The following is a 16,357-nucleotide window of genomic DNA, read 5'->3' on the forward strand; positions in this document are numbered from 1 at the left end:
CAGAACTAATTTTTAAGTCCCAGTGTTTGGGCAGCTGTCAGACAAAGGCAGGCAGAAGCCAGTGGGATCAGGTCCCTGGAAACCAGCTGGTGAAGCTGGAAAGAAGAAGCAGGCTATGGATATGGGATAGGCAGGGCCAGCACCTTAAAATATTGTCACCCACTGTCACCCACACTAGGAGGGAAAAGGCCCGGGTTCTGGTCAAAAGCAGAGAGCCTGGTCAAACTCTGATTTGACATCACTCTTTTGACAAAAGAATGCAGGCGGCTTTGGCTGCCTTTTCATTTGTGCTGGATGGAGAAGGTGCTGGCCAAGAATCCAAATAGTTCAAAGCTTTGAGGCTTAGCCCTCTGGCCCATTTCTCTCTGTGTTGCTATTTGCCCAGGCCAGAGCAGAACCTTAGTCTCTAACAAGTCAAGATTATCTGAACAAATCAGAATATTGTAACTTTTTGAATGAACATTTTTATTTAAAAAATTATTTTTTCCATAGGATAATTCATCAATCATCATTACATTATATGGAACATTTGTTTGGACTTTTCTCTTTCATGTTGCCTCCCCAAAAGGAATGGAAGCTCCATGAGGACAGGGGACTTTTTCTGCCTCATTCACTGTTACTTTCTCAAAGCTCAGAAGACAGTGTGACACAAACAATTACTTAGAAGGTTTTTGTGGAGATAGAAAAAAAAATTGCCAAAAAGCTGTTACAAAATTCAAATAGTAAAGATAAAAATGCATGAATTGAGTTTTTCATATCTGCATTTAACTCTGCTCCCCCAAGATAACCATTATAACACATTTGTGTGTACAATGTTAATCCTAGAACAATCTTTTGTCTTATTTCTGTAGATATTAAGCAGGCCACACTGACTGGCATACAGGAAGTGCTTGATAAAAAACTAGTTGAAAATTTATTGAGTGAGTTGTAAGAAGTCTTGGGGTGGGGTGGGAGGACTAAAAACAAAGTTGGCACTTACGTGCTATTTTCCCAAACAAGTCAGGGTGAATTCCAGAGGTTAGGCATTCATCTTCACATCACAGGTATCAAGGAGAGCACCTGAACACTACCAATGGTTTGTTAAGCACTTCCTCAGTGACCCAACCATATAATGAGAAAAATGTGATTCTCCAGCCTGCTACACAACTTCCGGCTTCCTTGCATAAGAACTCCCTGCCCTAAGCCGGCTCAGTGACTTCCTACCATACACAGCATGCTAGATCCAAAGCAGAATTCCCATCCCAAGAGGCTCTCTCTATGCCTCTCTGCTGCTGGCAAGATGTTAGAAATGAGAGGACTCTCCCATAGGCCACAGATACACATGCCTGTGGCCAGCACGTCTGGATGGAACTCTGCTGAGTTAGAATCTCCGAGAGACAGAGATCTGTCAGCATCTCTCTGTGACAGTGTCACAGAAGCTTTGTCTGCATGCCAGCTTCTCTGAAAAAGGCAGTCAAAGCCAGAAAAGTCAGCCACTCAGTCACACTGAAAATACAATATTGAAGCATTAAGCTGGAATGTGAATATTTGCAGCTGTCATACCACACTCACTAAGTGAAATAACATTCTGTGCCAGACTTCCAAAGACATAATCACATGAAAACTATTTTTATTGCCTTGATGCATGGTTAAAAGTAGTTTACCACAAATATAAGAAAGTCTACTATTGGATCTCCTCTAAGAAGCATAAATTCAGAGAGCAAAATAGCTGGTTCCTATTTTACTTCAGGAAACATTTAGTTATAAATAAAGTGATACACTAAGCATAGACTTGTGACTCAGGGTGCATTCTTTGCTAGTTAATAACTTCACTGAGTCAACAAAACTAAATCAACTTACCTAGAATTTACTTTTATGATAGAAAAACTTCTGCCCTGGCTGGTGTGGCTCAGTGGATTGAGCACAGGCCTGCAAACCAAATGGTTGCCGATTCAGCTCCCAGTCAGGGCACATGCCTGGGTTGCAGGCCAGGTTCCCAGTGTGGGGTGTGCAAGAGACAGCCGCACACTGATATTTCTCTCCCTCTCTTTCTCCTTCCCTTTTCCTCTGTCTGGAAATCTATAAATAAAATCTTTTAAAAAATAGAAGAAAAAAAAAGAAAAACTTCTTACTTAGTAGTCCTGGTACACTTTTAAGCTCTAATTCACTTTTGTTTTCTTCTTGGTTTCTGCTTATTTCAATACCATGTCTTTTACCTTCCAGAAGTTAAGCAAATCTTCCAATCTTGCACTGTATTAAGTGCTATGTTCTCTTAGTGAGGGTGAGGGGAATGAAGAAAGGACTTCCTTCTCAGTATCCAAAACATCAAAAGTTGCCAAATAAGTAAGTCCTCAGGCCCTTGCACCATCTATCTAGCCCTTGCACCTGCTAGCCCCTAACCCTAACCTAAGCCTAACCCCTTTTCCCAAATCTTTGACTGGCTGCTTCCTCCTCATTCAGGTTTCAGTCAAAGGTCAGTCCTTCTTGACTATCCTAATTAAAATCGCCCTCTTCCCATCACTCTGTTTCATGACACTTAGTCTTAGTATTTTTCGCACATCACATCATCTGAAATTATAATATCTATTTATTTTTTTAAACAATCACTTTATTAAAAACAGCAAATTTCACAAATACTCATTTAACATTTTGTTATCACCAGCTGCTGGAAAATCAGTGTGTCCTGATTACCTAACATAAACTGAAGCTGGGCTGCCACAAAAAGCCTGTGCATCATCAACCTAGGATCAAGAGTGGAATAAGTTTGGTGAGCTCAAGAAGGCTAACTCCTTCAGCCCTGTGGATTACATTTAGCACAGTGCATTTCCAGAAGGCAACAGTCATAAGCATAGCAGCACAACCTCTGCATCACATTTCCTGATTAAGCCTTCCACGAGGCCAAGTTCTCCAGTTACGGTGAATTACAGCTAGTCAAATTTACTAAAAGCAGTATGTGAAAATAATCATTGCACTTGCACTGTAATTGCCTTAATTCCTTATGTGGAAGATGATTCTGCTACTGGATTCAGCTGGAAAAGTAAAGAATGCCGCTTTTCTTCAAACCAGAAGAAAAAAATGGCATTTTATTTTAGCTGGTAGAAGTATTTGGAACTGCCAAATGGAGTTTTTGCATGAAAGAATTCAATTCTTCTAAGTCAGACAGAAGCTTATCCAAATTAGAGTCACTAGCTGTTTTCCTCTTATCCTCAAGAAGTTCCTGTAACTCCCCATAGAGCTCCAAACTCAAGCAAGCTAATTTTTCCTGCATTTCCTGAACATGTTCCATCTGTTCAATGGAACCTTCGTTTCCAAATGCTTGAAGTTTTCCAGAGTGGAAATCATTCAAAAGGCTGAGAAGCCCCTTCTCCACCTCCTGAATGTCAGAGACATTTGTAAGAAAGGGATGCTGAATTGGAGTTGACTGAGCACCTTTTCCTTCTCCACCCTGAGGTTTTGTCTTTCCTTTCATCACTCTTTTCAGCTTGGTCACTGTGTGAAGTTGACTGTGACGCAGGATTTAAAAGCCCTGTGTTTTTACTAACTGGGTTGTTTGTTTGTTTGTTTGTTTTGCCTTAACAACCTGAGTGGGCACTAAAAGACTTAGGACTCCTCTTCTTCACTTTCCGCTCCTCCATTGTTTCAAGGTCATCTTATTAAGACACTTCATACCTGAGGAAGGAGGGGATCAGATCCTCTTCCCCTCAACCTGCAAACACCTCGGAGCCTCTTGGAGCCTCGGAAGCTACCGAATCAGGTGCAGCTGCTGAAGCTACTGCTGCAATTTGAGCCAGGGTCACACCCAGCTCCACCGTGCCTCCACAGTGCTCTTTGTTGACCATATTATTTACTTGATTATTGTCTGTCTCATTAGGTAAGACCTAAGCACCATGTCTGCCTTGGGTACTACTATTCTAGCACCTTGAACATTGCCTGGTACACAACAGGCTTTAATACTTACTTATATATAACTGTATAGGTAGGTGATTAAGTTTAGAACTTTGGAGAATGATTGGTTTAAGGACTTGAAGAGAGGATTTTTCACCCCAATAAATTTAATTTTAAAAAGAGGATTTTAAATTTTCAATAAATTACCTTCTTGCCAAAAAAGAAGAAAAAAGAGTTGGGATTATCATGTCTATTGCCAATTTCAAGATGTGCCAGAAAGATATTTTATGGCTGTTACACTTGTGGTTAATTGATACTAAGTAAAGATATATGTTTGCATCAGAAAAAAAAAACATTTAAAATTTTTTATAGATTTTATTTATTTATTTTTAGAGAGAGAGGAAGGGAGGGCAAAAGAGAGGGAAATATAGACTTTCAAGAGAAACATCAATCAGTTGCCTCTCGCATGCCCCCAACTAGGGACCTGGCCTGCAACCTAGGCACGTACCCTTACTGGGAATAGAACTTGTGACCTTTCAGTTTGCAGGATGATGCCCAAAACACTGAGCCAAACCAATCAGGGTAGAAGAAAAAAAATAACATTAGCAAACATAGTTATATCTTAAAAGTTCAAAATATGACTTCATTAATATTGCCTCTCTGAAATCTTAACTAGGTTGGTTTTTTTTTTTTTTTGTCAGTGTGGCAATTAGTGTAAGAAACAAGGCACTCATAAATAATGCAATTGATTTAATTCCTCTTACCTCCACTTTCCTCTTCTGTAAAATGTAGTTAATGATCCTTCTTATCACATAGAATAGATCATGTATACTAAGTACCTAGCTTTAGTAGATGGTCAACAAATATTGTTTTGGGTTGTTGCTCTCTTTCAAGTACCCAAAATCCAGAAGCCTTCTGAGCAGCATCTGGCCTGCTCCCTGATCTCCTTCCGCCTCACAGCACTCTGTTACATATCCGCCCTGGGAGGTCATTCAGCGGGCATTGTGGAAACAAGAGTGTTCTGATTGTAAACAGCCACTGCTTGTCAGAACAACAACAAAATCAAGCATTGTCTTCAGTCTCCTCTCCAGCGTCAATTGTGCTTCAATAATCTAATAGTAAAGAGGTATCTGAACTCTGCACTTAAGGAGATGGTGCACATATCCAGGGAGAGGCTACCAGTTCATTAGAAGCCACAGCAGTAGCAGAACAAAATGAACCAGAGTAGTAAATTTCAGGGATGCCTCCCCAACAAGAGGCAACTAGCTAGTGAGAAGAGCTCTAACTGCTTCATTCCCCTCCCTGGCCCCATCATGAAAACAGGGAAGTGGACAAGGTATCCCAGGGGATGGCCCAGTCTCCACCTGCCTTCCAAGGCACTAGTGTGAGAGGAGGATTGCCAGTCAACCAGTCTCCCCCTGCAATAAGTCTAGCTTATAGAGGGGGAGGTAGATAGCTTTGAACCAATCATAAACCTGACGTTTTAGGTCAGACAGAACTGAATTTCAGTAGTCACAGCAGCTGCCCAAGGTGTCATTAAGGTACAGGAGAGGGGTAATCAGTAATAATAATAACACCTAATAATTACTGAATGCTTACTATGTGCTTAGCCTGTCAAACACTTTACATATATTACCCTGTCTAATCCTCATAATAACCTTGTGAGGTAGGTCCACTACAGCCTCCCTCCACAAAGGGAATTAAGAAGTTAATTTGCCTAATTCAGACCCCAGCAGTCCTGCTCTAGAGCCAAGTTCCTGACCAATATGCGCTATTGCTTCTTATATTCTAATAGGTTGAGATTTCTTTGTAAACCAGTGTCAAGACAATATAATATGTCAGTTCAGAGTTCTCTCTTCTGCTTACTCAAATAATAAAATCTCTCAGGCTATGAATGCCAAGAAATCTTACCTTATTTGAAACATATTTTAAAGGTAAGTCTCACTTGGATTGTATAATAAAGGCCAAATTCAATCACCTCCCAGAAGAGTTAAGAGGGCATCTGCTCTATGTGCTATTGCCATTTATTTTTAATGATCTCTGAACTTTTTTTTTCATCCTCACCCAAGGACATCTTTCTTCATTTGCTTTTAGAGAGGGAGAGAGATGAAGGGCTAGAGAGAAACACTGATGAGAAAGAGGCATCGATTGGTTACCTTCCCACGTACCTAGACTGGGGATCTGTGCCAGACCAGGGATCATAGGCACCTGGACTGGGGGTGGCATACACCTGCACCTGGACTGGGGATGAACTCACAACCTAGGTATGCGCCTTGACCAGGAAACAATCTTGCAACCCTTCAGCTACAGGACAATGCTTCAACCAGCTGAGACACACTGGCCAGGGTGATCTCTGAACTTTTTATTGGGCTACTGCCCCCCACCCACCACCAAGAGGTATCCTACTTCTGCTTCCTGAATGCCTCAGGAAGAGGCCAAACTTTTTGGCCTCAGTACTTTGGTGTCATTGAACCCAGACACCACTTTGCTGTTCACAATCATGCGGTGGTAGTCTTTTGGACACATTGCATGGAGTGGCAGTTGTCCAGGACAGCAGCAAAATCAAGTCCTCCCCTTTTCCCATCAGGCAATGGTAGGTGGCAAGCTTAGCCTCCAGCTTGACCTTGATATTCAATAGGACCTGATACTCTTGGGTCTGGTGCTGCCCTTCTGCCCAGGTCTGGGCCAGCTCTGACTCCAGGTGCAGCAGGATCCCATTGAACTGTTTCATCTGCATGTCATAGCGTGTATCCATCTCCCTCAGGCTGTTCTCCAAACTGTCCTTCAGGTTTCTCATCGAGTACAAGTTGATCTCCAAGTACTGGATCATATGTCTCAGTTCTGTGAATGTCATCTCAGCAGCTCCTATCTCAGTGGTCTGTGAGGTGATCACTGTGGTGCTCTCTTCATTCTTCTGGGACCAGTACTTGTCTGGCTCCTCTCAGTTCTTCTGGGCCAGCTCATCATACTGGGTCTGGGTATCCACCATGATCTTGCTGAGGTCCTTAGATTTGGGAGCACCCAACTCCACCATCAACCCAGAGTTGGCTATCTGGTTTGTAGACCATTTACTTCTTCATTGTGGTTTTTTGTTTGCTTGTTTGGTTTTTCCATGAAGAACAGCTCCTCCTTGAGAGACTTGATCTTTATCTCCAGCTGCAGCCCAGTGATATTGACCTTTCTGAGCCCACTGACATTACTCTCCACAGACTAGCGCATGGCCAGCTCCATCTCACACTTGACTCTGAAGTCATCAGCAGCAAGATGGGCATTGTTAATCTGCAGAATGATGTGGGCATGGTTCACAGAACTTGCAAAGATCTGAGCCCTCAGGTCCTTGATAGTCTTGAAATCATGCCCCCAGTCTCTGACCTGGGGTCTCTTCTTCTCCAGGTGTTCCTGGATTTTTCTCTGCAGTCTCCAATATCCAGTCTCCAGGCTCCTCACCCTCAAGGTAGGAGGCTAGGCAGTCATTCAGGCATTGCATAGTCTCCTTTTCTCTCTAAATGCCCTTATATGCCCACCAGACCCCTGGCTAACCCTGCAGCCAGAGCTCTGGACCCGCAGCTGCCCCACATGCTGGTGGAGTGGGACATGGAGATCTAGAAGCTTGAGGCCCTGGTGCCTGCATAGATGTGGGTTGTGTTGCTGGCTGGTCGGGCCAGTGGCTAGGCAACTGCATATAGCCCAGGGTCCAGTAATTTATGGGGAAGCTGGGCCAAGTGCTGAAGCTCACGTTGTTCAGGGAGGACAGGGCGATGCCAAGACACAGGCTCAAGCCACAGTCTCTTACTCCATTTTAACAGCTAAGAATTTAGATATCAGAAAGCAGTCTCCCACGGCATGAATGATTTTCTTAAGCTATATTGCCTCTTACCAAAGATTTCTGTACATTTTTTTTAGTTAATTTCTTCTATGATTCAATTTGGCAAATATTGTTGAGCATCTGAAGCATGCCATATACTGTTTGTTATGAAAGGTACTTTCCTTAAGAACAATTACACTCTCCCAGGAATGAAAGGAAAACACATAATGAGCAATAACTCAACTGAGGTTGTAGTATTTGTTCTAGTGACTGTGGGAGCCCCAAGAGATGAATGCTTGGTCCTGTCAGAAGGCTGCATGGAGGAATTAGCATTTGAGTTGGAAAAGTGAACAGGACTTAGATAGGACAAGGATGGGGAAATAGTATTCCAGGGAAAGGGAAACCATAAGCAAATCATGGAGGTATAAAATTGGAAGACAGCCCTGGCTGGTATGGCTCAGTGGATTGAGCACAGGCCTGTGAACCAAAGGGTCACTGGATTGATTCCCAGTCAGGGCACATGCCTGGGTTGTGGGCCAGGTCCCCAGTAGAGGGTGTGTGAGAGGCAACTACACATTGATGTTTCTCTCCCTCTCTTTCTTCCTCCCTTTCCCTTCTAAAAATAAATAAATAAAATCTTTTTAAGAAATGGAAGACATATCCTAGAAAAGAGATATTTAGCAAGGCTGAAAGATAGAGGATGAGGCCCTGACTGGGTAAAAGCATCAGTTGGTTAAAGCATCATCCAATACACCAAGGTTGTGGGCTCAATCCCCAATCAGGGCACATACAAGAATCAACCAATGAATCCATAAATAAGTGGAACAAAAAAAATTGACATCTCTCTCTCTCTCTCAAATAAATTTTTGTGAAAGGAGGATGAATATTGGGATAAGGCAGGATTTAAATAAGAAACTGAGAATGGGAGCAAAGCTGACATAGGAACAGGGTACCAAGACAGGGAGCCTAGGACAGAGGAGAAAAGCACTGGGAATGGAAGGCTCCAAGACCGGTAATGACCACACAGAGTATGGCTTGCAAGATAGTTTCAGTGTGGGAGGTGTTGGTGGTTGAGGATAGAGAATTTGAGACTAGATTAGGGAAAGCAAAAATTCAATTTGGGACATTTTGTAGTTTTTGCAGATTATCTTAGGGGGATATTCTTCAGGAGACTATAAATTAGAGCCTAAAACTCAGCAAACTTTTTGGCTATGAATAATAAATAAGGAAGTCATCAGCTTATGGGTGAGAAAGAAAATTGTAGTAGTAGATAGAGTTATTCAGCAAAGAGGGTAGAGAGAGATGAGGAGATGGCCAAGAACAGAATCTCAGAGGTTACCCATATATGGCAAAAGGAGAAAACAGTGGAAGATACTGCAAAAGAACTGAGAGGTAAAGGAGAACCCATTGCAGGGGAGATCACAGAGATTCAAGAATGCAAAAAAAAAACATCTTGCAGAAAGTACCCAGCAAAAGCTACCATTCATTTTCTTAATTACCTCAGTCAGCTCTGGTCGCTGTAACAAAATACCCATAGACTAGGTGGTTTAAGCAACAGATATTTGTTTCTCACAGTTTGGGAGGCTGGGCAGTTCAAGATCAAGGTGCCTGCTCATACAGTTCCTGGTGAGAACTCTCTTTCTGCCTTGTAGATAGCTGCCTTCTTGCTGTGTCCTCCGTCAGCACAGAAAGAGAGCTCTGGTATCTCTTCCTCTTCTTTGAAAGGCACTAATGGCATCATGGAAGCTCTACCCTCATAACCTCATATAAATATCTCACAAATACCTCACATTGGGGACTGGGGCTTCAACATATGAATTTTAGGGGAGGCAGGGGACACAATCAGTCCTTACATGATAGTAGTCATGATTCTTTGGGTTGCAAGCAAGAGAAATTCACTTCAAACTAGTATAAAGAGAATGTGTTGCAGCAAAGTCCCAAGGTAGCCAGGATACAAAGGGAAAGGAAACAGGATTTGGAAAATCATCAGGAATCAGGATCCTGATAGTCCTCTTAGCTTCTCTCATCTCTATTTCTCTCTGTGTAGCTGTTTTTGTGTCCTCTGTCTTTGAAGACCAGCTTTCAATGTTTTGTCATGCATATGGCCAAACAGGGCACTCCATTATTTCCGAGCATGCACCTTCTCTACTCAAGCAACATGCACCTAGTAAAATTTCTCAAATCCAATTATAATTCCCAACTCCATCATTGTCAGGCTTTAGAAGAGTGAAACAATAACCTTTTCTTTTTCACCTAAGGTTGCTTGAGTTGAGTTTCTGTTATATGTAATTGAATGACTTCAGAATTTCTGATGGTAGAAGTTGTTAAACGCCAGAATGTTTTCCAAAAAAAGGCTTTCTTTCTAAAGAAACTCTCCAAGAATTGCCTAGAAAGGACAATTCTTTCTTTTTTTTTTAAGATTTTATTTATTTATTTTTAGAGAGGGAAGGGAGGGAGGGGGAGAGAGAGAGAGAGAGAAAGATTCAATGTGTGGTTGCTGGGGGTTCTGGCATGCAACCCAGGAATGTACCCTGGCTGGGAATTGAACCTGGGACACTTTGGTTCCCAGCCCGCACTCAATCCACTGAGCTACGCCAGCCAGGGCAAAATTCTTTCCTTTAAAAGGTCCTTGAGTCTAAACTTTTTCTATGATTTCAAAAGTAAGCAACCAAAAAGAAATCACTCAACTGCTTCATCATCTCTCTGGAGGCAGACAGGTGTTATTATCCCAATCTGATATGTACTAATGGGCACAACAAGCTTCCACAATACTAAACTTAGTTTTAAGGGGTAGCATCTCAAGGACCAGTCTAAATCATCTCCACCTCTAAAAAGCTTGGTTTCGATGGGGCTGGACTCAGGTGTGCTCTTGTCAGTAGGGCTGAGGTCGTAAGGATTGAGACACAAGAGTTTGCACCAAGGGGGTGGAAGTGGATGAGGGCATAAGGGGGATAAATGGTAATGGAAAAATACAATAAAAATAGAATAAATTTATTGTTAAAAGTTGGCACTAAAGCAGGTGGCGTGTCATCATCTTGCTGGTTGACTGTACACATCTCCTCATTCCTGTCTTAACAACAGCAGAATCACCAGCACACTTCCACATCCCCTTGACATTGGTTTTCTCTGTGGCTTTTAGGGGCTTGACATAACTCTCTGGCAGCTTCTGTGATGTCTGCCAAATGGATCACTTGGTGTTTCTAACCTAGAAGCAGCTTCAAAGTGAATGTCATATAGATCAGAAACTGCTGTGGCTTAGCTCTACTGGGCCTCTTGAGTTCCTGTTGTTGCTGAAGGATCAGGAAGTAAGGGTGGGGAGGGGAGAAGGAGGAAGAGAGGCCACACTAGAGTAGCTCTGTGCCCCAAAAAGCTGTATTATCAAAGGCCAGAAGATTTCTGACTGCAATTATTGTGCAATAATTGGAAGCACCCCAAACTTTCATTCCTCTTGTTCATGCAGTTTATTGAACTGGTGTGCTGTAAGAACATTAAAAAATGTGTGCTAGTGATTGCAACTCAGGCAATACTCAATAGGTGGCCATGCCTGGAAAGGAATATGTCAAAATATAATAAGATGTTGTCCCACAAAGTGAAAGGTCACCAGGTCTATTTCCAGTCAGAGCACACACCTGGGTTTCAGATTCAGTACTCAGTCAAGGCATGTACAAGAGGCAATCAATCCATGTTTCTCTCTCACATCCATGTTTCTCTCCCCTTCTTTCTCCCTTCCTTCCTCTCTCTTTAAAAATAAATAAATAAAGTGTTAAAAATAAAATAACAATTCCTGTTACAATTGCAACTATTTCTTTCTCAGCTCTCTTTGTTTCTTAATACAATGCAGCAGAAATATTTCTATTTAATTTTTTATTAGGTTAGGCATTCCAATGAACAACACATGCCTCTCATATTTTTTAGTTTGTTAGACCCTGTCATGGGACCAACCTCTATTTCCCATCTTCCCCTTATCTGAAGCCATTCAGTAGTACCTGTAGGCTCAGTCATGACCTAGTTACATAATCCTGTACAGAGGGAGGAGGAATTTATGGCACTTCAGTCCCTCACTCTAGGATTTCCTGTCAAGGCTGAGGTTGGTCTGAACTTGTTTCCATTCTATCAGATTACTAACTGACCTTCGGTCTCATTCTTGAGACTCAACCCTGCCTTGGACTCTAGACCCCATTCATGGATTTCAGCCTAGTGCCTTAGTTCCAATCTTGGTACCCTGCCCAGTGCCCTGATCCCCTAGTAATGGGGGCATGCCCACTCCTTTCAGTTCCCCACTCTCTGTGGCTGGAATGTCTCTGATCTATCTGTCTGAAATCTTGAGTATCTCCTATTTCAGAATTCTTTGTCTCTCACCCATTAAAACATGCAATTTTCTGTTTGTCACTAACTGCCTATGCTATTGCTCACTATTTGTCACTGTGTCTTACCAATGGAGGATACACTACTATCACTGACACTGTCCTCTTGTGGTATCAGATCCTAGTCTCTTCCTCTTAGTTGGTGCTAGGCCACCACAGGCCTCAAGCCAGGCATGAACCATTTCCCATGAATAGAATGTTTTATTATATAACTGCTCTGAAGAACAGTGCAATCTTTGTGACCAAACCAGGAAAAGCACAGTCCCATGTAGTGAGCCTGTTGAGGACAGATCAAGGAGTCACCTGCAGTCTCTGCTCAAGCACAGTCAACCTGGATCAGAGAATTTTGAGTCCTAGCTCAGTGAATGTGTGTATAATGAACATCCATTTTGCCTTACCCAGTGTTTCTTCTGGTATGATACTACAATTTTTTAAAAGATTTTTTATTTACTTAATTTTGGAGAGAAGGGAAGGAAGGGAGAAAGAGAGGGAGAGAAACATCCATGTGGGAGGGATACACTGATTGATTGACTCTTGCACACCCGCCACTGGGGACCTGACCCATAACGCAGGCATGTGCCCTGACTGGGAATCGAACCAGTGACCTTTGGGTTGACAAGCCAGTACTCAATCCACTGAGCCACACCAGTTAGAGCATACAATTCTTTTTTTTAGAAATCTAATTTTATTTTATGTTTTAATAGTTCATTTTATTGTATTATTTCCATTACCATTTCTTTCCCCTATATCTTCTTTCACCTCCTCTCCCCCTCCCCCACAGTCTCCATAGTTTTGTCCATGTCCATGAGTTCCTTTTCTTTTTTGTTTGATCCCTCCACACCCCTCAACCCCACTCCACAGCTGTCAGCCTTCTCTCTATCTATGAGTCTATCCCTATTTTCCTTGTTAGTTCAGTTTGTTCATTAGATTCCACATACAAGTGAAATCATATGGTATTTGTCTTTCTCTGACTGGCTTATTTCACTTAGCATAATGTTCTCCAGGACCATCCAGGCAGTTGCAAAGAGTAAAGTTTTCTTCTGTTTTATGGCCGAGTAGTATTCCATTGTGTAAATGTACCATAGCTGGCTTATCCACTCATCTACTGATGGACACTCGAGCTGCTTCCAAATCTTGGTGACTGTAAATAATACTACAATGAACATAGGGGTGCATATATTCTTTCAGATTAGTGTTTTGGGTTTTTTCAGATAAATTCCCAGAAATGGAATAGCTGAGTCATAAGGCAGTTTCATTTTTAATTTTTTGAAGTAATGCCATAGTGCTTTCCACAGTGGCTGCAGCAATCTGTACTCTCACAAACAGTGCAAATGGGTTCCCCTTTCTCCACATCCTAACCAGGACTCATTGGTTGATTTATTGATAATAGCCATTCTAACAGGTGTGAGGTGATATCTCATTGTGGTTTTAATTTGCATTTATCCTACGATTAGTGATGTCAAGCATCTTTTCATATGTCTATGGGCCATCTGTATGTCCTCTACAGAGAAGTGTCTATTCAGGTCCTTTGCCCATTTTTTTAATTGGATTGTGCTTTTGTTTTTGTTTTTGTTTTTCGGTGTTGAATTTTGTAAGTTCAAATATAAATTTGGGATATTAACCCCTTGGTACTATATTTTTTCCTTTCCCATTCTCAATCCATAGAGTTCTGGTAGGGTTGACTCAAACCCCAGGTTTAGCCTTGGCCAATCAGAGCAACACATTGATTGTTCCTGGGATGTGCATGTGACCCAAGTTGGGTCAGTAACAGTCTTACCCGGAAATGTTACTGGAGCTTTCAGAAGAGAGGCACTCTCTGCTGGGGTTAATAAGTTGGGAGAATGTAACCTGGAGCTGCTGTTGGCCATCTTTGTTACCACATAGGGAGAGGCTGCCAGGGAATAAAGTCAACTCAGAGGAAAGCAAAACTGAAAGAAAGAGGCAAATTTGTCACAACATTGATCCACTTCTAAAGCCAGCAATCCAACAATGGACTCTGTGGTTTATGAACCAACATATTTACTTTTATTGTGTAAGTCAGCATGAGTTAGATTCCAATTACTTAAAAATATTACAGCTAGCAAAGAAAGACTGACTGGTATTTCCTTCTGTTTTACCAGCTGGGTAAACCTGGAGGGAGGAAATACACCACAGAAAAGCAAGTTGAAAAAAATGTGCCCCAAAATGTAGTCTTTCATTCATTCAACCATTACATAAGAACAGCAGCATAATGCAATGAAAACAACACAAGCTTCATAGCCCATTAAAGCCCTGCTCAAATCTTAAATCTTTTCCTTTCTAGCTATACATATTTACTGAACATGTTAATTTATATTTCTGAGTCTCTGTCTCGTCTTTTGTAAAATGGGAATAACATTACATATGTCTGCCCTGATCTGTGTGGTTCAGTGGTTTGGGCGTCGTCCCACATACTGAAAGGTCACTGGTTCAATTCCTGGTCAGGGCATCTGCCTGGGTTGTGGGCAACGTCCCCGATGGGGCTGCATGCGAGAGGCAACCGATGGATGTTTCTTTCACTTCAGTGTTTCCCTCCCTCTTTTTCTCCCTCCTTTTCCCACTCTCTATAAGTAAATACATACATACATACATACATACATATCCCTGGCAATAAAAGGCATTCAAAAAATAGTAATTTTAATTATAAAACACTTTGACCTACAAAAACTTTGAACTCTTGTATTCTAAAGGTATTAAAACAATGAAAACAAAAGCAAAAAACAAACAAACAAACAAAAAAAACCCCACCTTAGTCACTACCTCCAGACAGTCAAAATCTAAGGAAGAAACACAATGTTAAAGAGAGAGAGGGGCAGGGGACAGTGTAAACTTTCATGTGTCTGCTAGAAACCTTGATAACAGAGGAAGAAGCTCATTTCTTCTGAGGTGATCAAAAAAGATTTCACAGAATAAGTGGAATCTGGGCCCTAGAATGAACAGAATTTTTGGTAAGCAGAGATTGGGAGGAAGAGCATCTCAGAAAAAAAAGAGAGGGAGGGAGGACAAAAATGCATGACTACGTGTATGGGATAACAGAGCATATCAACATGGCTGGGGTATAGAATCCACATGGCAGAAGCAGTAAAGCTGGAGAAGTTTGCTGCTGCCAGACCTGGGGTGGGGTGTGTGCTGAAGAATGTGGCCTCTATTCTATTCTTGGAGAATAGAACCTTTGAATAGAATCAGGCAATGGGAACTTTTGAAACATTTTTGGACAGTGTTTGTCCAGGATGAAAGTTATGATTGATCAGAAAATCACTTGGATCCTCTTTCAAAATGCACACTGACCAGTTGTTCCTGGTACAGTGAGCCACTGTAACTGAGCAGAGCTTGTTATAATTTTCAGCCATGTGTAGGAACATGAAAATGGATGGAAAATATCATCCCTGAGGCAGAAACACTATTTTAGAAATTATTGATTCTGTGTATCAAAAGGGCCCCAGGATCAGTAAAGCTGTTAAAACACACACAGGCACACACAGACACACACAGGGACAGGGGAGAAACTGTAGTCATCCCCCCTATAGGCTTCTACAGTCATTTCCTTCTAGCTTCTTTCTCTGCCTCCAGTCCTCTCCATTTCAAACCATTTTATATTTTATGACCACATTAATCTTCCTGTTCTGATCCTGTCATCCCAATTCCAAAACCTTTAATGACAAGCCACTATCTACAGAACAGACTGAAATTCTTTGTTTTCTCATAGAAGGTCCTCCCTTTGGATGAGACTACAACCTACCTTTCATACCTTGCTTTCTGCTTTTTGTCATCAGGCATCTCCTGGTCCAGCTAGGCTGTACTAATCAAGAAGCCCTTGCTTTCCTGTCTCCAGGCCTCTTTCACATTGCGTACTCCACCTGGAACACCACTCCACATTTCCCTTCTCATCTCTCTTCATCTTCTCCATCCTTGAAGGCTCAGTCCAGATGTTTCCCTGACCCCCTTCTCTCTCCCAACCTGCCTTTGATAATGTCTCTCCATTCTGAACTCCCATAGATCTTTACCTATATCTCTCTCTATGTGTGCATGGTCAGTTGTTTATTTTTTAAAATATGAAAATTTAAAATACAAAATAGTATAATAAGCGACATAAAAAGCACATGTGAGTATTCCTACCACCCAAAACTAGCAATTTTAACAGTTTCATATTTGCTTCCATTTTTAAAATTTTAATTATTTTTAAAGAGAGGGGGAGGGAGGAAGAAAGAGAGGAAGAGAAACAGCAATGTGCAAGTAATACATTGATTGGTTGCCTCTCACATGCCCCCAGTGGGGGACCTGGCCTGCAACCCAGGCAAGTGCCCTG

At 41.8% G+C, this 16,357-nt stretch overlaps 2 pseudogenes; both read right to left on the bottom strand.

Annotated features, from left to right (window-relative positions):
- Positions 1-2,576: 2,576 nt before the first annotated feature.
- LOC114501017 lies at positions 2,577-3,667 on the bottom strand (annotated as a pseudogene).
- Positions 3,668-6,328: 2,661 nt separating this feature from the next.
- On the bottom strand, positions 6,329-6,978 carry LOC114498961 (annotated as a pseudogene).
- Positions 6,979-16,357: the final 9,379 nt, after the last annotated feature.

Source organism: Phyllostomus discolor, chromosome 6 (genome assembly GCF_004126475.2).
Source record: "Phyllostomus discolor isolate MPI-MPIP mPhyDis1 chromosome 6, mPhyDis1.pri.v3, whole genome shotgun sequence".
In the NCBI taxonomy this organism is placed as follows: domain Eukaryota; kingdom Metazoa; phylum Chordata; class Mammalia; order Chiroptera; family Phyllostomidae; genus Phyllostomus; species Phyllostomus discolor.